The 21,160-nt window shown below is 48.3% G+C and overlaps 1 long non-coding RNA gene across 1 annotated transcript; it reads left to right on the top strand.

The window, feature by feature from the left end:
* The first annotated feature begins 2,810 nt into the window (after positions 1 to 2,810).
* LOC309365424 lies at positions 2,811 to 20,105 on the top strand. Its single transcript, XR_014166133.1, has 4 exons — positions 2,811 to 3,041; positions 10,316 to 12,804; positions 15,066 to 15,173; positions 19,657 to 20,105. It is a non-coding gene; the product is annotated as an uncharacterized lncRNA (long non-coding RNA).
* The last annotated feature ends 1,055 nt before the right edge of the window (positions 20,106 to 21,160 follow it).

Raw genomic sequence — 21,160 nt, 5'->3', positions numbered from 1 at the left:
GAAATAAGGGCCTCAAAAGGGAGCAGTGCCCAGTTTTTAAAATGGAAGGCACAACATGAAACACTAATTTGGCAACATACGGTTTTAGTACCCCCACACAGTCGCAATTGTAGTATCAGCTGAAGCAACTTTGTGAACTGCCCTCAAACCCTATCATTATTATGTTGTTGTTTGTTTCGTTTTAAGACATCTATATGCCTCATGAGAAGAGAAGACTCCCTGGAAAAGACCCTGATGTTGGGAAAGATGGAGGGCACAAGGAGAAGGGGACGGCAGAGGACGATATGGTTGGGCAGTGTTCTCGAAGCTACCAGCACGAGTTTGACCAAACTGCGGGAGGCAGTGGAAGACAGGAGTGCCTGGCGTGCTCTGGTCCATGGGGTCACGAAGAGTCGGACACGACTAAACAACAATATGCCACTTAATAATTTGCCTCTCTAAGCGGTGTACATAAAAGTGGGCATTCAGGGTGTTCAGGCATCAAGACCTGAAAGGCAATCAGCTGGGAAGAACAACACAAGCAAGAATAATCTTTCCCAGTGGGATTTTTTTGCGCAGGGAGAACGGCTCAAGTGATAACATGGTATCACTTGATGATGAGGGCACACATCTCCCAGGTTTGCTGTTTAATCCCTCTTGTAGGCTTAAAAAAAACCAAAAACCCCAACAACAAATCTCTGATCGGGTGGGGAAGCAGCCTGCACACCTGCATGTTGAGTCAGAGCCACAGGTGAAACCTAATCCCAATAAGCTGCTTGGAGAGGGTCTTGGGTTCCCTCCTTCTCTACATTAATAGGGTGGGAAGGACGCGCAGGCCTTCTGTTCCCCACTTGGCATCGTTTGAAGCCATCTGGGCTCATCTGGACGCTGAAGTCACTTTGGCGCCTCTCGTCTCCGCCTCTTCTCCCCCTCCCCCCCCACATACAGGCTTTGTTGCCGAACCGCCCCACCTACAACCAGGAGCTGCAATTAAGCAGAGCCCCCCACCCCACCCCTCCGCTAATTTATTTGGGGTCTGCTGTATTGTATTCAGGATGGAGGTGTGTTTGCGAGAGCGGCGAGCTCTGTTTTGTTGTGGCTGCTCTGATTCCCTGCAGCTGTGATGTCTGAAACCCAGGGGTGTGGAATAAGGAAGCCGTTGTGTGGAATCAGGATCCTATGGCAACCCAAACAGCAAAGGGATAATAAACTGGGCGGCAGTGGGAGGGGGGGGACACACACCACTAGGAGCTTGGTCACAAACTGAGGCAAGCACAGCCCAATAAGCTAACACCAGCTTGATGAAAGCAGCCGAGCCTGATATCCAGGCCAGACCAGCCCTTGAACTTGAATTTGCCATTTGACTTTACACACTGAGTAATCAGTCACAGGCTGCCATGCATTTAAAGCACATGGCTTTCCGCAAAGAAACCTGGGAAATGTAGTTTGCTAAGGGTGCTGGGAACCATAGCTCTGTAAGGGGTGAACTACCATTCCCAGGAACAGACACTGCTCAGTGGGATGTACTTCCTGGTGTGTGGATAGGACTATGTCTTAAATAAGGCTTTTAAATACAGTGGTACCTCGGGTTGCATACGCTTCAGGTTACAGATGCTTCAGGTTACAGACTCCGCTAACCCAGAGATAGTACCTCAGGTTAAGAACTTTGCTTCAGGATGAGAACAGAAATCATGCAGCAGCAGCGGGAGGCCCCATTAGTTAAAGTGGTGCTTCAGGTTAAGAACAGTTTCAGGTTAAGAACGGACCTCTGGAATGAATTAAGTTCTTAACCCGAGGTACCACTGTACATTTATTACCATTTTCTCTGGCTCCAGCTTACTCTCACTGAATGGCAAGGTGACTAACACTGTGGTGAACCTGTGTATGGCTCCAGCGAAGTCCTGCTGAGTTCAGTAGGGCTTACTCCCATCCAGGGGGAAATAACATTGCAGTTTCCCAACCTTGTGCCTCCAGCTGTTTTTGAACTACAACTCCCATCATCCCTGACTAGCAAGACCAGTGGCAAGGGATGATGGGAATTGTAGTCCAAAAACAGCTGGAGGCACAAGGTTGGGAAACACTCTGGCACCAGCTGTCTGGGGTTTGCACCAAAGCACGACAGGCCTTACCATTACTATTTTCAATTCTAATTACAATTTATACTGTGCCTTTCATTATTCTCCTGCTCTATTTTATATTCACAACAACCCTGTGTGGTAGATTAGGTTGAGAAACAGACCCAACCTAGCCCCACCCATTGACCTTCCTAGCCGAGTGTGGATTTGAACCCAGGCCCTAGTCTTGACAACCACCACACAGCCACAGGCAGCTGGCTTGGGGCCTGGTGAGAAGCTAGCAAATTGTTTGCGATTCCAGTCATTATTTCGGGGGAGGGGGCGCGGCGCGGTGCTTCTCGGATCGCTTTGTATCAGAAGAACTTGGGCACAAGACACTTTTGACACAGGTAGGTCTGCAGGAAGTGCCAGACGTCTTGGGGACGGAGTGTGTTTGCGCTCGCGCGTCTGAGTGTCTGTCCTACTCTGGAGTAGGGCGAGCACTGGAAATGGGTGAGAGAAACCAGTAGCACTTGAGGCGGAGCAAGCAGCAGGCCCGGCCCGGGAGAGATTTAGCAATAGCAAGACCAAAAGCGAAAGTGGCCCGACGGTTGCGAGAGCTAAGGAGAAGTTCGTTTGGAGGAGGCGAGTGTGTCTTTGTATGTGTGTACGCGCGCGGGGGGGGGTGTGTGGATTCCAGGCTTTCCCGAGCCCTGATTGGCTGCGGCGGCCTTCCCAGGAGAGGAAGGAAGGGGGCAATTCGCTCGTCCTCTCTGCATAAAGTAGCCTCCCCGAGGAGCAGCGCAGAAAGGGCCGGGGCGCACAGGCTGGCACGCTTCTCAGAGCTGTGCCCACGCAGCCTGGCCGGGCCGTGCCTCGACTTGCCCATTAGGCGGGCGGGCAGGGAGGTTCCCTCGCGACGTGCCTGGCTCTTGTGCCGTGGTCTGGATCCGCGGCACGCAAAGCTGAGCGAGGGCACTTGGGCGCCCCGCTTCCACAGACTGGCAGGTGAGAGGTGGGTGATGCGCGCCTGGGTAGGAGAGAGGGGGCACCAGGAGGGCTGGCACCTCACACCTGTTTCTGCACAGGTATAAGGGGAGAGAGAGAGAGGTTAAACTCCACTGGAGTGTCTCCACACATTATTCTTACCCGGAGCAACTCAAAAGACTTGCACATTCATCACAACATTTTAATGGTCAGGCCAGAAATACACAGGTAACAGGATGGTGTGGTTGATCAGGGGAGGGGGGGGTGCGAGTGGAGGAAAGTAATTGCCTTGAACCCCACAGACAGGGTGTGGCCTGTGCTAAGGAAGCAGTGCACACAGTGAGGCCAAAGAACTAGGAAGAGAGCAGGATCCAAGCGAAAGCAGGGGCGAAACTAGGCTTTATTTCATCCGGGCCAAGGACCCAGTTTGCTGCCACCACCCTTCCACCCCCCCCCCAATACTGTGCTTTTAAGAGATGCAACAGGCAGAAATGCAGCAGGTAGATCCTTTACCTTGTCATTGCCTCTGGTTTCATCAAGCCAGGTGTCCTTAACTGGTGGCATTGGCAAATTGGCAAAAGGAATTGGGTGTGGTGGCTAGGAAGCAAGGGGCAGTTTCCTCCCAAGTACTGTACCTTGCATTTCTCAATGCCGCAAAATACTCCCCTCCCTAACCCAAACTGGTGCCAAGAGTGGGAGAGCAGGGATCCACATCTCTGCTTGGAACAGAGAGATCCCAGTTTTGACAGAAGATTGCTGGGTGGTCTCAGGCAGGCCACAACCTTCCCCCCCCCCAACTATCCATTTGTAAAAACTGGGGATAGTGGCAGTGGGTTTGAGGAAAATATGACTGGAAGAAGGAAATGTTACTACAACTCGTAAGGTGTGTTTTATTCCCCCGTGGCACAAGATGTTCCAAGGTATCAAAATTAACAGGAAATATTCTGGGCCAAGTCTGGGTTTCTGCAAGAACTGAAGGTACACCCCCCACCAAAAAAAGTCCTCTTTGTTCCATACTTTTCAGGGTTGAGGGCCAAACAATATGTTGAGAGACGGATGATCAGGTTTTCTATATTTCTTTCTCGGCATTCTTTGAGGGTGGTGAGGATCTGAACCAGGACTGTGGCGAAAGGGAGGTTTGCCCTTTCGTAAGGATCATAATTTTAGGGGTGGGAAGGGGTGCTCCCTGGAGAAGATTAAGCCCAACCGCCTGCGCAGCACAGGAATCTTGAAATTACACCGAAGCATAGAATAAAAGAATAACTAAGGGTCCCCCTTTCATACCTCAGGCTTAATGTGGATTGTGAACCTCTTCTGCCCCCTTTAGTTCCATGTGGCCTTCTCCTCCGAGTATTGCTGTTCCACTCTTTTTCCTCCCGGATAAACAAATCCAGAACTTCTCTGTGATGTCGATGCAGCTCTCCTTTTAGGATTTTCAGAGCATAGGGAATCTCTGGAGGAGAAAGAGTGGGACAGCAGTATCTGAAGGAAAACGCCTGGATTGGCCCTAAAAATCCTCCTCTCCGCTGTTTTCAGGTGGAGGTTGCTTCCCCTCGAAGCTGCTGTTTGCACCCCATTTAGGTAAACCTACCAGTCCTTTTTTTTTTTAATGCATTGAGGTCCTGCAGCTTTTCAACACCTGCATAGCAGGCAGAAATCAACAGGTGAACCTTCCCCCGCCCTGGAGTTTCTATGCCAAGAAAAGCTGTTACTGCTTCTTTGTTGTTTTTAATAGCTTCGTTGTCTGAAGTTGTTGCTTATTTACCTACTTTCTGCCTTTCTTCCACCGTGGAACCCAAGGCAGCATTGCATGTGGTTCCCACATGCTCTCTCATTCAGTCACTGACCAGACTTGGACCTGCCTCTTGTACCTTTGGACCATACCATGGGCATGCAGTGGCTAATGGAGCAGATCCTTTCAGCCATGACTGATGCATTAGGGTGGGATTCAGCTATTGTTTCGTTCAGAGTAGACCTGCCAAAACTAAGGAGCATGGCTAAGTTAGCTCTGTTAATTTCAACGCGTCTGCTCAGAGTTGAAGACCACCCTTCGTTGCCTAGTCGTTTGGACTGCTTTGCTTCCTGGGAAAGCCCCTATTGGATGAGCTGGGACCCCCACACAGAGAGATGGTTCCTCTCCCCAATTATTTTCAGCAACCCGCTTGCTAAAGAGGCTGGATTTCAAATATTGGTGAGCTTCTCCTTTTCCAATCGAGAATTCGTGGGTTCCCCCTGTTTTAATTGGATCAGTTCTGGTGCCTTCAGTGGCAGGCTGACACACAGGAATTTAGGAGGGGAAACGTGTCCAGCAGAGATAGAGAGAGAGAGAGAGGAAGAAGGGGAAATTCCACCTGTTAAACAATGCTTCAGTATCTGGTGGCTGTTCAGCTTACCAGAGTCCTGTAGCAAAAGGCGGCAAACCTACAGAGGAGTCAGTCCAGTGTGACCCTTGTATTTGGATCACATGCTAGGTTCTCTGAATCAGAATTCAGAGGCACAACCGAGACTTCCGATCAAGGTGGTTTATGTTTTCAGAAGTGCGGCCAACGGTTTCGATCTGTAACAACAAAATTAGGTGACCTTGTGGGTTTTGAGGACAATGGCAGCAACAAGTTGGTTGTGTTTCCGCAGGTTCAAAAAGCAGTTTAGAGATCTGCTATGGATTTATTTTTCTATTTAAAAAAAGAGGAAATGGGGGGGGTGGGGAATCGGCGTTTGCTGTTCTGCTGACATGTGTATTTTTGTGTCTCTGGAGGTTTTTTTTGTGTGTGCACACTTGAACACACAGCCAAAATTGACTTTTGACCTTGGGGGAGTTAAAGAGCTGTTTGGGCACTGTTTTGAGATGGCTTTGGGTGCAAGTGGATGGTTCTGCAGGTGGAGCTGTGAATGGAAACATGAGGACTGGGTTCCTTTCTGTCCCTTATCAGTCCTTTGACCCACCCACTACTTAGAGCCTAATCCTCTGCGCATTTACAGTACTTCAGGGGAGAGGGCTGAGGTGCTCAGTGGGACTCAGTCCCAAATAACCCTGCACAGGATTGCAGCACCCTTTGTGTTCTTCGAGTTAGGCTGCCTCTGCGCCCAACGGAAACCACCGCTCCAGCGCAGCAGGAAGCAGAAGGGAGGCTTGCGGTGTGCGTTGTCGTAGCACTTAAATTAGGAAGGGCGTAGTTGTGAGGCAGCCCCAAATGATAGCGTCTCCTCTGAAAGCATGCAAGCACCAGCACAGCAACAGATCGTGCACCAGTGCAGATCTGCTGTGAGTGGGGGAGACCAGGGTTCAAATCCCTTCACTCAGCCGTGAAGTTCACTGGGCGAACCTTGGGGCCACCGACCACTTGCCTCTCAGCCTAACCTACCTCACAGGGTTGTTGTGGGGATTTGACAATGAGGGAGAGAACTGTTCATGCTGCCTTGAGCTCCCTGGAGGAAAAAAGGTGGTTTATCAATGTAAAAAATATAAATCAGCAGGGCAGGCTCCAGCGGTGTTAGAATCTCCTTGTGTACGAAAGTGATAGTTGACTTACTCCAGAGACTGCCACCAGGAGATACTGTATGTAGAGCACAAAACAAGCTGACTTCCTAGGGACTATGGAGGAAGGGGTGGCTATCGTTCTAGTCCAAAATGGAAGTGAGAATAGGAGGTGCAGTGAAGTTACTGTGGCCAAACTTTCCCTGAAGGAGTCTGGCCAATTTTTATTGAGGAACCACAAGTTGGACCTTTGGCTGGAAGAGAGTTGCCTTTCTGAGGTGGTGGAAGAGTCCACCAACTATTTGCTGTAAGAAGCATGGCTGACGTGCTCGATACTTTACCAGTGGTCACATGAGAACGGCATAAACGGTGCAGGTACATTTGCCCTGACTTAAAAGACCACGTGGCTCCACTGCCTTTACACAGAAAAAACTGTGTGTGTTCATTTTCAATGGCTACCCCATCAGCATCGATGTCCACCAGGCACCACTGCCAAGGTCAGTTGTGGTCTCTGCTAAAGCCAGTTGTACAGAAGTGTCATAGCCCAGTGGCAGAGCACCTGCCTTGCATGCACAAGGTCCCAGGTTCAATCCCTGGTGTCTTCAGGTAGGACTGGGGTGGTTCCTTGCCTGAAACCCTGGAGAGCCACTCACAGTCAGGATTAGCCATACTTTCCTTTCGTCCGCACTTTCCAGGCGTGGTCCGTGCTTTAAGCCATGTGTCTGAGTGCCATCCCCATTTTTTGCTAGCTTTCCCCACAAAAACTTACCGGTACTCTTTAAAGTTGAATCGGAGCAAATGGCAGAAAACCCAAATTGCTGTTGGCTCCATTTCTGCTTTAAAGAGTGGGTTTTTGTGGGGAAAGCTCCAGAGCTCCTGGACAGAACAGGGCAAAAGCTAGGTGCGGAGAAGCCCTCAGTGTAGACAATAATAAGCTAAACGGATGAGGCAGATTCCATTTCCCTTTCTATATTATTGCCAGTCCATTATCTTGCTTGCAGAATAAAGATGCTGGATTGTTTGCAGAATGGGGAAGTTGTCGTTTTGTCTGGGATTAACATCTCTTCCAGTACCTAGAGACAGGAGTGTCTTTGTGGCACAGCCTGAGGTCTGGGAAGAAGCCCTAAGGGGTAGGGAAGCCTAGGGCCCTTGACAGACACAAGCTGGAACAGAGATGGGGGAGTCTATGTGACCCTGTGGATATTGTTGTACTACACTTTCCACGAGGCGCTGTGGTCTAAACCACCTGCCTATTTATTTAGCTAACTAGTTCCATCCATGTGCACCGTGCCTTTGCAGAGGGACAAGAAGAAGAAAGGTCTCTGCCCCACACAGCTTACATTCTAGGATTCAGCACAGAGGAGGCAGCAGAGGGAATAGAGCAGGGGAAGAACGCGTTCCTTTAGCCCTAGCTGGCAGCGCCAACTTTGGTCTGCCCATTTACTATTTCCCCGCTGGTCCATCTGGGCTTATTTACCTAGATCTAGAAAAAGATGGGGATTGTGGGTGATGTGGGTTTCAATTGGAAATGTGCATCTGAATTGCTGTTCACAAGCAACCGTTTTCTTCTTCTTCTGTTGGGCAAGGAATACCTGCAGGGTATTCTACCCACCAACCTCTTCTCCTTCCTTTCCAGCTGGGCATGAGACTTGCAGAAAAGGCCCCAGGGAGGTGAATGAGAGAAAAGTTGCTGGACAGAATCACCTGAAGGGGTGGGGGGGCAGCCTCCCTCCCTCCTGCACTGCTAACTGGGTCCAGTCTAACCAGTGTGCAGTATAGATGCTGGGTTTGTTGTGTGGCGCCCTGTAGGAGGTTCTAAAATAAAATGGGAGAGAAGGCAGTTTGTTCTGCGGATTATTTTAATGGTTGGCCTTCGTGTTTTCAGCACGAACAACAGGTTTTGTCTGCCCACGCCTCCTATGCACTGCTTCTACCCTTTGGGGGGGGGGGGTCAGGGCGGCTTGCAAAATCCACCCGACTCTAATGTAAGATGGCCCTTTCCTTCCACTCCTTTTCCTATGATGGTCTTTCTCTCCCCCCCCCCTTGATTCTCTCCTTCTCTAATTTTCCGCTTAGCACAATGCATGCATCTGCTCTGCAGAGGAAAGGGTTACAAGGAAGTGGAATAACAATAAAAGATTTGAAATTTGACCCTGGCAAATCTACCTCCTCTTGTTTGAGCTTTAAGCCTGGCTGCATCCCAGGGGCATAATAACAGCGGGGAGTTGTGTGGCACAACAGCCAGAAGGAAGATCAAGGGGTGGGGGTAGGAATACCACCTTTCCTTGTGGAGTGTGTGTGCCAGCAAAGGACTAGGAAGTGGGTGGAGAAATAGACACCTGCCAAGGTGGGGCATGGTAATAGGGAAAGTATTTAATGTATGCCAGGCAGAATTACCAGCGAAGCTGTTTGCACAAGTGATGTTGAAATTGGTTGGGGTTTTGTTTGTGATTTGCATTTTCCTCCCCTTGCAGAGTCCATTCACAACCAACTCCCTTCCACCTTCCTGCATTGCTTAGCAGCACTCACAAGCAACTGGTGCACTGTAGGCTGGCAGGTGTTCTCATTTCTCTCCCCCCCTACCCTTGCTAGTCTCACCTGGGCTAGGCTGATTCCTGAAAGGAAGTGCTTCTTCACACAACATATTAATTACTTTAAAGAAATTGCAGAGAGCAGATGTGGCAGCAACTGATTGACATAGGATGGGGGGCTTTCAAATGATTTTTCTTTCTTTCCAGAAATCTGTGGTCTATCCATGGCCATGAACCATGTTTTCTAAATAGAGCCCCCAGGTGTTGCGGGGACAAACAGCAGCGGAGGGCTATTGCACTCAGGTACTGGTTGCGGGCTCCCTAGAGGCAGCTTGTTCACCGCTGTAGAAACGGGAGATTTGGAATAGATGGAACTTCAATCTGATCCTGCAGTGCTCTCCGTATATTATAAATGCAAATCTAGTAGTAGTAGTAGCGTCAGCAGCAGTAATAATAGCAATAACAATAATAAAAGTAAAAATAGTAGTAATAATAATAATATATTGTTTATTTTATATACCAAGATCTGTTTACTGCTTAATCCAAAAATAATAATAATTCTAACCCGTCTGCATATTCTTAGTCCAAACAGAGTTGCAGGATCAGTGCAGATGACACAGGAGAAACAGCACAAAGGACAGCAAGCATTGTGCAAAACCTTCGAGCTGTTCGGCCCAATTTGTTAAACCCCCCACCCACCGGAATCTCCTTAAGCAGTCTCTTCAATGAACCTAAACCCTTTTATCTTATTTGATACTTCTGTCCTCCAAGGAGCTCAGGGCGGCATCCCTCTCTCGTTTATCTTCACAACAACCCTGTGAAGTAGATTAGGCTGAGAGATGGAGAGTGGTCCAAGGCCACGCAGGGAGCTTTGTAGAATCGAGGTCTCCAAAGTCCAGCATTCTTAACCAGGGCATCATTATTTGATTGCATGAGCTTAAGTTCCACTTGCAGTTAAATTAGCTTCTGTGTAAAAAGTTCAGGGCGCCCATGATTTTCCTTTGTAGACAAATACAGGAGAAAGTATAAGAACATAAGACTAACCTTAGTATAAGAACATAAGACTAACCTTACTGGATCAGCCACTCAGTGCCTCCTACAGAGGAGGTAGTAAAGTCAGGCAAATAAAGTCTGGTAAATAAGTACAATCAGGCAGGTAGCATTTGATACCAAGTCAGGACACAATAGCAACTTGCACTAAAGAGGGGCTTCTGGAGAAACGTGCGCCGTGTTGCTGAGGAATCTGCCAAAGGACTTATTGACTCTGGCTGGGCTTTCTCTCCTTACAGGACCTGCAGCAGCTCCTCCGCGCAGAAGCCATAGCTGCTCTTGGAACTGTCTTCGAGCTCCTTGCATAAATCTCATCTCATGGGGGTTGACAGTGTGGGACCTTCTTCCCTTCAGCGATGGAGCCTGCCTCTTTGCCCAGGCCTCAGTTCCACCTTGCCTTCCTTCTGCGGCCAGCCAGCTTCTTCAATGATGACGACAGCGTGTCAGCGGGCAACGGAATCCCAAAAGCAGCTGTTTTTCTCTTAGCACTCCAGCTGCGCTTGGATTTCGTTCCCTGCTCTCCTGCTCTGCTCTTCTGGAGTTGGTTTGGTCTCCTCCTTAACTTGAGACATGGGAACAGAGGCTGCAGCTTCTGGCGGTGGGGCTATAGGAAAAGGAACAAGGGGTTTTGCACACAGAGCAAAGATTCTGCTCTCCCTAATACAGTGCTACCTCGGGTTAAGTACTTAATTCATTCCGGAGGTCCGTTCTTAACCTGAAGCACCACTTTAGCTAATGGGGCCTCCTGCTGCTGCCGTGCTGCTGGAGCACGATTTCTGTTCTCATCCTGAGGCAAAGTTCTTAACCCAAGGTACTATTTCTGGGTTAGCGGAGTCTGTAACCTGAAGCGTATGTAACCTGAGGTACCACTGTAATGAGAGCTAGAAATCCAAATCGCAGCAAAGTTCCTCAGGGTCTTGCAGATACAATCCGCTGTCAATTGGCTCAGCTAGCTTTTCATTTGAGCTATACAGAAGAGGAAAACGGGATGCAGATTCCATTCGCAGCCGACTCCCTAGGTGGCAACAGACGAGATTTCTGTGCAAAATGATTGTGACTGGGGGTGTGTGGTTCCCTTAACCGGTTATTTGTTCAGGCAACAGTGAAACTTTAATAGCCAGGTAGCAAATGAAAAACCTAAAGCAACGGGGGGGGGGGGGGGAGAATCCTGGGTTGTTTAGAAAAAATAGCCAGGTGCCATTCTGAGGAGTAGCTTAAAAAAAAAAGTGCCATGTTGGTTTTTGTTTGCGCCTTTCTTCATGTGCTGCATAATCAGCTTATGGAATTATTGACAAAGGGGTGCTGTAATGACAGCTGCTATGTATGGTTTTTGTTTTAAAAAACATATTAAACCAATGGATGGCAAATAGGTCTATCAACGGCTATTTGCTAGAACAGCTGAGAATAGAACTTCCACATATAGGAAGCCTCTAATTGCCAGAATAAACAAGAGGGGCTGGATATGCTTTGCCACGTGGGTTTCCAAAGAGCATCTAACTAGGCCACCTTGGATTGCTGCACTATCTGGATCTTGGTGTCTCCAATAGGGGCCTTTTCCAAACAGCCGGTTCACTGAGCATTCACCCTGAATCACTTTTGGGGGGGGGAATAGACAGCACTAGCTGTTTCATGAGCCTTCACTCTGGTTTGTTGGTTGGGGAGGTTCGATGGCATTGCACGAAAGCAAGGGTTACCCAGCATTTCCCACAGCATTTCCCAAATTGCTTCCCTTCTCACAAGCCCCCTATCTTTTGAAGGAAGCGGGTTTGTTAAGCAGGGGCACTAAATCAGCTTCACATGCAAAATCCCATCAGAAAACTATGACGGTCTGGAAGCATCTGGGGGGACGGGGAAGCATGTGGTTGGACTACAACGCCCATCATCCCTGACCATTGGCCATACTGCCTCGAGGCTGATGGGAGTTGGGAGTCCAACAATATCTCGAGGAGTCCAGTCTGGAAAGACAATTTGCAAGTTACTGGTGTATGTACCTGTAAAAAGGGAGCTTTCTCACAGCATGGGAGAGGACATATTTTGACCACCAGAGGTGGCTAGGGTTTGAGGTAGAAATCCTTAAGGGAGCAGGCTTAAGGAGGGACTGCTGAAATGGTATGCTGTTTTGGCAGCACCGTGGAGGTGTGAGTCGGGTGTGCCTCTGGGTTTTTTCACGTCTCTGTCCTCTAAAGATAGTGGTTTGTTTCCTGGGGGGGGGGGAACCACCAGATCTGGATCTGTCAATGTGCTACAGTCAGCAAGCACTTCCAGCCACAAAGCGGATAAGGCCATCTGCGATCTGGGGCAGGAAGGGCCCAATCACGCGATGTGGGCATGAACTTCCTGTTCTGGGTACAGCACAGGGAGAGTTGGGATTGAGAGGCCCAGGGTTCAGCAGATCTAGAAGCTGGGAGGCTGGTTCACAGTAGGGGCAGTGGTGACTGGTAAAGTGGGAGCTCAGTAATGGGTGGAGCCACAGTTAATAGCAGTCAGAGCCAACCGATTCAGTTCTAGTTTGGTCCCAGTCTTCTCCCTCCACACAGCGGAGTTCTGCAAAGGCAGCCTTGGCACTGAGGAGGGGGAAACTGGCATGCATTGCCACCCCAACCCCCCAGGCTGTATGCAAGAAGGCTGGCAGGCGGGGGCTGGCTGAAGGCAGACAGAGATTGGCAAGGCAGTGCCCCATTGGCTCTGAAGGACCAGCCTCTGTTGAATATAGGCCCTTTGGACAAGGGTGGGCAACTTTTCTTCTGTCAAGGACCGCATTCCCTCAGGGGTCATTGGTCACAAACCGAAACAGGGCTGGAACCAAAGTGGGCAGGCCTACTCCTTTTCTCTCTCTCTCTCACACACACACTTCCATAAATGACATAAGGAGAGCCTGCTGGATCAGGCCAGTGCTGCATCTAGTCCAGCATCCTGTTCTCACAGTGGCCAACCAGATTCCAGTGGGAAACCAGCAAGCAGGATTCGAGCATAAGAGCTGTCTCCCCTCCTGTGGCTTCCATAAAACATTGCTGCCTCAGCTGTGGAGCCAGAGTAGAGCCGTCGCGGCTAATAGCCATAAATAGCCCTCTCTTCTAATTCTCTTTTAAAGCCATCTAGGTTGGGCGCCATTACTGCCTCCTGTGTGATTGAGCTCCATAGCTTGGCGGTGTTAAGAAGTAGCTTCTTTTATCTGTCTAGCATTCAGCTTCAGTGTATGGCCACGAGTTCTAGTCTTGCAAGAGAGAGGGAGAAAAACACTTCTCTTATTCAATTAATACACAAACTTTTAAACTTCTATCATGTCACCACTTAGTCGCCTTTTCTCTAAACAAAAACAGTCCCCTCTCTTGTAGGGGAGTTCCTCCATTCCCTTGATCATGTAGTGGTTGCTGAACCGTTTCCAACTCTACAATTTCCTTTTCGAGGTTCTCTCTCTCCAGCCCCCCATCTGACACCCCCTTCTCTTAACATTTCTGTAGTAGGCCACATTCCAGCCACACAAGCCAGGGGTTTCTCCGATCCATACATAGGAGAGAGCAAGATACGTTCTCAACGGTTGAGGGAAACTTTCCAGCCAAGCAGAACCACTTGAGGCCTGGTGAAGAATTGTCCCTTGAGGAGATTTCCACAGCCCAGGCAGAGAAGCCCTGGAGGACTGAAGTTGTCCCCTGTGCATGAGATTCCCCTCACCCCCAATGGCTTAGGGGTCGCTTCTCACCCTACATTTTATTTATTTATACCCAGCCCTTCCTCCCCGTGGCACAGCAAACAGACACGATCTAAAAACAGAAACCAAGCAAAAACAACAACATTCTGAAACGGATTGAAAGCGGGTTATGCGTTTACCACAACAAAATGGGGGAGGAAACCAGCGCACCCAATAGCCACATAAAAGAGTGACGTGGCTCTTAATGCTAAAAATGCACAGATGCTGCTGTTGTCTCTTGTGGTGTAAAGGGAGGAGGGAGGGATATATCCCTAAGGCTGTGAGGGTTTTCAGCATGGTTGGAGGGAAGGGAAGCTGGTACAGTGGTACCTTGGGTTAAGTACTTAATTCGTTCCGGAGGTCAGTTCTTAACCTGAAACTTCTTAACCTGAAGCACCACTTTAGCTAGTGGGGCCTCCTGCTGCCGCCACGCCACCGGAGCACGATTTCTGTTCTCATCCTGAAGCAAAGTTCTTAACCCAAGGTACTATTTCTGGGTTAACGGAGTGTGTAACCTGAAGCGTATGTAACTTGAAGCGTATGTAACCCGAGGTACCACTGTACATTGAAAGATCATTGACTACTAAGGCTAAAGATTGATATACCTTCTCAAGAGAGAAGGGTGAGCGATTCATTTTTCTATCATATCAGTCTTCAGCTCACATCAGAGACAGTTATTGGTAGCTCCTCGTATCCTAACATTTTAAACGGTCACGGCTTCAGTGTCGTGCTACTTTGAGCTGCCATGCCCTCCTTAAAGAATCATAGAAACTAGTTTCTTAGTGGTGCTGAGCGCCACTGGGAGACACCCACCCAACACAGAGCTAAAATTATCATAGTGATTTAACAGTCAATCCCTCTCCTCCAGGAGCTTTGAGAGTTGTAGCTCTGGAGGTCATTTATGAACTGTAGGACACCCCTGCTTCTAACAGCAAACTTATATGGTGAAGTGCTGACAATACAGCAGCTAAAAGCGGAGCCACTGAGAGAAAAGTGTGAAGTATCAACCTGTTTGGGGGAACCCTGGAGTTTATAGTAGGACAAAAATATTTTTGAAAAAACACTTCAACGGGTAGCCCCACCCCCACTTAAAGAACAACAGCAGCCTAATGAGAACTGAGCATGCTCAGCTGCCTTGCTGTCTGGAACCCTGAACAGGAGCACTCCTGTTAGGATGCGAGGGTATGCACTGCAACGTTTTGCTGCAGTCTCCCTGATCGGAACATAACTGTTATAAATAACTATCTTCAGTTTTCACCGTATACTAACCAGTGACCTAAACCGTTTCTTGATTCTGCCAGAAATAATTTACAGCTGGGCACATACTGAAGTGACGCGCTGAAGATTTGAAAGCCTTAGGAGTGGCACATCTTCCCAATCGGTTGCTCTTTTGACCAGAGAAATTGCAGGTAGTAAACTCTTCTTCACCAGTGCGTTTATCCAAGGAGGAGTTGCCTTATAGTGGAATGGCTACTAGCCGTCAATGGCTGTTATCCACAATGGCTGTGCAGGAATGTTTTTGAATACCAGTTGCTGGAAACCACAGGAGGGGAGATCCTTGTATGTTTCCGACGGGAATCTGGTCAGCCACTGTGAGAACAGGCTGCTGGGCTAGATGGACCTTTGGGCAATCCAAAAGGCTCTTACTGTGTTCCTATGGAAGCTCATTCAGCTCAGGACTATGAACAGGACCCTAGGGCCAGAGGGAGGGTCTCAAGCAGGGGACTTTCCAAGCCCTACCCTGTGAATGTTTTAACACTGCTGCTGCCCGGGAATGTTCCTAGGACACCACCACCCTTAACCTGCAAATCTCTCCTCCTCAAGCTGGTGACTGGCTGGACTTGGTCATGTCAAATTGCGGAAGGCACCCACTGGAACAGAACCGGGTTGGCTTCAAGATGATGTTCCTGTATTCAGCCAGTTTCTCTAAGAGACATTTCTCTTCCCTGCAAGATGTTCCAAGAACAAAACAAAACAAATTTTTGGTGCCCAGGCATGAAGAGACAAGTGTGTGTGGATGCACCTAGAGTGGATCAGATATCTTAAGCCTCACATGCACAGGGAGGTTCAGGAGAAGAAATTGCTTTGGAATGACACGATCACTCCCGCTGAGCGAGCAGACACAACGGCCACGGGGATGTCGTGTCTGTCCAAAGCTCTTTCAAGGATCCCAACTGGGCCCATGAAAAAAATACAGCAGGGTGAACGAGTGAGCAGCTTTTCCAGTCCCAAAGAAGACATTTCATGCAATGTCATGCGTCTTGTCTATAGCACAGATTCACTCATTCATTTCATAGCATGTCCTGCTAGCACAGAGTAAATAGCTGCTTCTGGTTCGTCAAGGATGGGCGCTTCTAGTTTCTCAAGGGTATATTTCCTACAGCTGCATAATCTTGCACAGGAAGTAAAAGGAGAAGTGAATACATGAGGTTTCTACCGCATTAGATCTGGCCCATGCAATTTGACAGTCCTTTCATATAAATCATTGTGTGTGGTACAAGTATACATGTGAGATGTCATGTGAGTCATGCTGCGTGTAAGGAGGAAAGGAACTCACAAATTAGATGCTCGTTCTTTTATTTGCCTGCCAAGCCGAAAGTACGTTAAGCTAAGGAGCCAAATAGATAACATAATAAACCAACTCCCCAAACAACAGCTCTGCATCCAAGACTCCTTCCTTATTCTGGTTGCCGTACAGGCCCAAATGGGAATGTTGATATAATTGTTTCCTAATCAAAGCACATGTTGTAAAATAAAAGATTTTTTAAAAAATGTTATTGGGAACTAGGGGAAAAGAATCAAGCACTTTTCAAATGGTTGAACATGTAAATAAGTAATATAGGTCCTCTGTGTCAACCTGCAAATGGTAAGTAAACACACAAAAATGCTTAGTACTGAATATACACAATTGCTACAGTTCCTGTTATTATCCACTCTAGCCAACATGGTGCCTCCAAATGTTGAACTCCAACTCCCATCAGCCTCAGCCAGCAAATTCAGTGATCAAGGATGCTGGGAGTTGTGGCCCACAAACATCGGGAGGAAGTTGAGGAAGGCTATTGGCAAGGTCCCTCCAGAATGATCTTCAGGTGGAGGATTTCCCTTTAAGACTAGAGAAGTCAGCAATAGAACCCAGGTCCTTTGTACGTGCAAAACATGTGCTTTATTTACTACTGAGATATAGCCTCTCAAAGGGACGCGGGTGGCGCTGTGGGTTAAACCACAGAGCCTAGGACTTGCCGATCAGAAGGTCGGCGGTTTGAATCCCCGTGACGGGATGAGCTCCCGCTGCTCGGTCCCAGCTCCTGCCAGCCTAGCAGTTTGAAAGCATGTCAAAGTGCAAGTAGATAGTGCAAGTACCTTCCAGCGGGAAGGTAAACGCCGTTTCCGTGCACTGCTCTGGTTCGCCAGAAGCAGCTTAGTCATGCTGGCCACATGACCCGGAAGCTGTACGCCGGCTCTCTTGGCCAGTAAGGCGAGATGAGCGTCGCAACCCCAGAGTCGGCCACGACTGGACCTAATGGTCAGGGGTCCCTTTACCTTTACAGCCTCTCAATATTGCCATATTAACTCTGAGATCTTCCACTGGATTAAAAAAGGGTCAAAACTGAAACGCTGCCACGGAAGTGCATTTTTCCTTAGCTGGAAGCTTCCAGCGCAGCCTTGCTTGGGGCATGTCAACAGAGCCCAAGAACATTGTCTCGGCTTGCCGCTATGAGCCATGCCAAAAGCGATTTAGCAGTCTAGTCCAGTGACTAAGGTTCTGTCAGGTCTCCAGTTGCATCAGGAAGGACTAGATGGCTCTAGTTTGGAGATGAACTGCATAATCCCTTGTGTGTTTATTCGGAGGTAAGCAATGGGTGAGCATACATAGGACTGAAGATTAACAGGCCTTGAATCTCGAACTGACAAGGACATATTTTAGTGCCCAAGCTATAGAACACCAACAGCCTTGTTGCTTACAATTGGGTTTCCAGCAGGAGCATCAGTGCCAGGGGCTAGGCCTGCTGCTACTGCTGTTGCACCCTTGATAATAGTATTCCCAGCTATCCATTTCCCCCCCAGGCTGGATGCAAAGCAGCTAATTTGTGTGGGCATGCAATGGAGTGCCAATCCATTCAATGGAGTGCCAAGGCAACCGTAGCGGGGCTTGGGGGGGGGGAATCTTCTGCCACGGCTGACAGTCAGTAGTTGGTCTGGCGTGAGAAGGAATTCTCAGATCATCTCTTGGCTGTGAGTGGTGCAGAGAGTACGGCCCCCCCTTCTTAGATTCTTCAACCTCAACAAAGAGAAGTGGGTGCACCAGGGTGTCGGATGAGAACGGGTAATGAGATGCCGATGTGAGGTCTGTTGTGCACTCTGCTGAGAAATAAAACATGCAACTGCGCCAAAAAAAGGAAAGATTGAATTCTGACTTGTTGATTACTCAGATCCAATCAAAATTAAACATGTACCCTTTGTTTGAATAATGAACACTTACAGCAGAGGGTATGGGATCTCAGGCCAGGGAATGGTTGGATGTGACGCTCCAGGCCCCCTAGACCCTCCCCAGGCCACACTCCTTTGCTGTCTCTGCTTCAAGGCCTCCTTGAGGGCTCGCATGGACAAGAGAGGATGGAGAAATTAAGGCACAGAAGCCTCTTAAGGTTTGCATAGCTAGGAATGTAGCCTACTGCACAAATGAAAGAGTCGTATCCATTGTCCTGCCCACTTTCGCCTCTGGTGCTGCCCACCACTCGCCTGCAGCTGCCAGAAGGCTGCCCACAAAGGGATGCAGCCCTTGGGCCGGAGAAGGTGCTCCTTCCCTGCTTTAATGTGTATCACTGCAGTCTCAAGAGCTGAAAATGACATTCAAAGAAAGAAGGAGGAGCAAGCAAACTCAGGTTACTGTATGCTGTGGTTTTAATGTGCTTATGCAGGGGTCAGCAAACTTTTTCAGCAGGGGGCCGGTCCACTGTCCCTCAGACCTTGTGGGGGGCCGGACTAATTATTTTGGGGGGGGGAATGATGCAAGAGCCCCATGAGCCCCAGTGGCTGCTTACCTGTGTCTTGCGAGTGGCAGGGGCTGGTGGCGGCAGCAGGGGAACGATGAGCAATGTGCAAAAGGGCTCTGGAGAGGGGCTGCTTAAAATGGCGGCCGCTTGAGCGCTGCTGCTGGCACCAACAAAGCCTGGCCGCCTTCCTCCTCTAGGCAGGGCGGGGAGAAGTCAGGAGGGAGGGGGAGGCGCCACCGGTGCCATGAGAGGAAGAGGGAAAGAATATACGTGCTGGTGTTCCACGTGGCAATTTCCGGACCGTCTGTGGGCCAGATACAGAAGGCAATTGGGCCTGATCTGGCCTGTGGACCTTAGATTGCCTTATGTGAAAGCGGGTTGAGGCATTATCTTTATTCTTTTTTAAATAAACATAGGTTTCATAGACTCATAGGGACGAGGGCTCCTTGGAGGTCATCAAGTCCAACCCTCTCTGCTCAGTGGAGAAAGCAGCTTCCGTATCAGCTGGTATTCAGCCTCTGCTTAAAGCTGCCCAGCAAAGGAGAGCCTACCACCTACCGAGGCACTTTGTTCTTCTGTCCAACAGCTCTGGCTGTTAGGAAGTTTTGCCTAATGTTGGGGTGAAATCGGTTTCCCTGTGATTTCTACCCAGTTGGTGGTATTCAGCTAAGTGGACCCACTGGCCCCAACTTAGTCGCTAAGTGCGAAAATTCATTTTGTATACATGGTTAAGTTTTTAAAGAGGAACCCCATGTAGCCAGAACAGTGCAAGGGGGAAAAAACAGAGAGAAAGATGTCTGTTTAGATCAAAGAGCCTTCTCTGGCATAATCTAATCTTCTTTCCCGTGTGGCTGATAATGAGGAAGGTTTAACTCAACTCTCCATCTCTCATTCACAGATGTGAAAACAAAGTTGGAAGATACAGTATGTGGAGAATCAGGGTCCAAATATTCTCTCTGATGTTTTCACCTTGCATCCTGCTAAAGTCCAACATATACACCCCCAATAAATATGTGTGTCCCAGTCACATGTTATATTCTGCATAGTACACCCACATGCCTGAATCCACAGCAATATTCCACACATACCCCGCCCATGTAACGGATAGTAAAACCTAATGTTACCTAATTTAAATTTATACAATATTATAGCTAATATAAATAAATATTCCTGTACTGAGCAGGGGGCTGAAATGGGTGACCTCTAGTCCTTTCCAACACAAAATGGCCTTGGCAAGTCTGTTGAGTTGCTGACTTGCACTTTAAAACAATGGACTTTGTTTATTCTATTCTGATATTTGTTTGTATTTTATTGTATTTACTATATTTTGATTTTATAACTTTTGTAAACTACTTGGGGATTTTTTTGGGTGTTTTTTTTGCCAAAAACATGAAGCAGTATTTTCATTCATTCATTCATTCTCTGACGCTTGCTTCCTCCCAAAGGAGCCTAGTGCTCCTATAGACATCTTCTTTATTATTTATTAAATATTATACACTGCTCTTCATCTGAGGAGTGAAAGAGTGGTTTACAGTACAAAAACACCACCTTTTAACTTAATAAAGGGTTCATCCATACTTTTGTTGCATGTGGGCAGCATCCTGTCCTTCCATCCATTTTCATTGTATGATGTCCTCCAAATCACTGTCTTCCTGCACTTTCCTCTCCTTCAATCCAGATTTTCTGAATCCAAAAGGGAGAGGATGTGAGAAAATCTGGAGGAGAAAGTGCAGGAAGGCAGTGGAGAACATCATATGGACAACAGAGAATTAACACAGGTACAAGCAGCTTACTGTCCACAATAAACAACAGTATGAATGAACTACCAGGCTGTAGTCTATGCTGTTGGATTATGGTTTAAATTCAGAAAGCATCAATATCAATGCCCTGGAACTTCAGTCCTTCCTGGAATAATACCCAATCTTGTTGGCATAACTGGTTAGAAACCACAAATGTGCTGTTTTCTAGGGGAACCTTTAATGTTTTTAAAAAGTGCAAAATAGCCATCAGCAGCAGAGGTTGCTGTCCACTGAGACTGATAGAGCAGAAGGCAAGGAGCCCAGACAGCAGTACACTCAGTAATTAGTGGAGGCAACTCATCTTAAGCTTTGTTTCTGTTCTCTTCTCTGCTATGTTTTATAAGGGCGACAATGAGACTATGGATGAAGAAGATGACAGGCAGTTACACCACACTGGACTCATTGGAAGATGGGCTGGTGGGGGCTGGCTGAGAGCAGACTAAGGTTGGCGGGGCAGTGCTTCATTTGCCCATATGGACTAGCCTCCACTAGCCATTAGAAATATTACATTCAGTGTTTACATTTTGTTTGCATTTCTGTTGGCCTGGACAGGGAGAGTTGCTTGGGGATGTTTCACTTCTGCTTCTGGTATATTTCAAACAG

The sequence above is a fragment of the Podarcis melisellensis genome (assembly GCF_964234715.1).
Source record: "Podarcis melisellensis genome assembly, chromosome: 2".
Lineage (NCBI taxonomy): Eukaryota > Metazoa > Chordata > Lepidosauria > Squamata > Lacertidae > Podarcis > Podarcis melisellensis.
This window is presented reverse-complemented; position numbering and strand designations above follow the sequence as displayed.